Raw genomic sequence first — 709 nt, 5'->3', positions numbered from 1 at the left:
GGAAGGTTCTATCACCTTCTTCTTAATTGCGGTAGGTACTCAAACTTCCCAAAATCAGTTATTCCTGTTCAACAAATGACTATCAGTGACCAGCAAGCAAAGGTGCAGGAATTTCCAAGGATAGTATTCGAGATTTTTAGCTTTAATCAAGGCCTAAGTGGAAGGTTCTACCACCCTTTGTTTCTTTGCTAGAGCTTCTCAAGTATGGAAAAAAAGCGATTTCTTGACAATTTGACCTGGTTGTTCTTAAAATCTGGAGCTGATGGAAACTTTATGCTTACGAATTCGTAATCAGCACACAAAAATTCGGTAAAAATGCGTTAACCTTTACTGCATGAAATTGTTTGCGATTTTTGTTTGCCTGTGTAATAAGTATTGTTAAATAGCCAATGCCTGCATGTTTGTGCCACCTACAAACACCTTTCGAACTGTAAAACAATGACTCGGTTCTATTTTACGCGTATCTATAATACGGGTATTGCATTTCAAGCAAATCGGACTGTAAATAAGATTTTTTGGAATAGATCGGTATCTGGTCCACCTATCATATGAAACCCAGCCAATGAGCTACGTACGTTCCATATTCCAATCAAATCGGACCATAAATAAGACTTTTTCGAATAGGTCGTTCCCTGGCCCACTTAACGGCACAATCGATCCTATATGCTAATCTAGGCAAAAGGCTACCAACAAACCAAATTCATTTTTT

The sequence above is a fragment of the Rhagoletis pomonella genome, unplaced genomic scaffold (genome assembly GCF_013731165.1).
Source record: "Rhagoletis pomonella isolate Grant_MI unplaced genomic scaffold, Rhpom_1.0 Rhpom_scaffold_00003, whole genome shotgun sequence".
Classification (NCBI taxonomy): Eukaryota; Metazoa; Arthropoda; class Insecta; order Diptera; family Tephritidae; genus Rhagoletis; species Rhagoletis pomonella.
The sequence above is the reverse complement of the archived record's forward strand: the minus strand, read 5'-3'. Positions refer to the sequence as shown.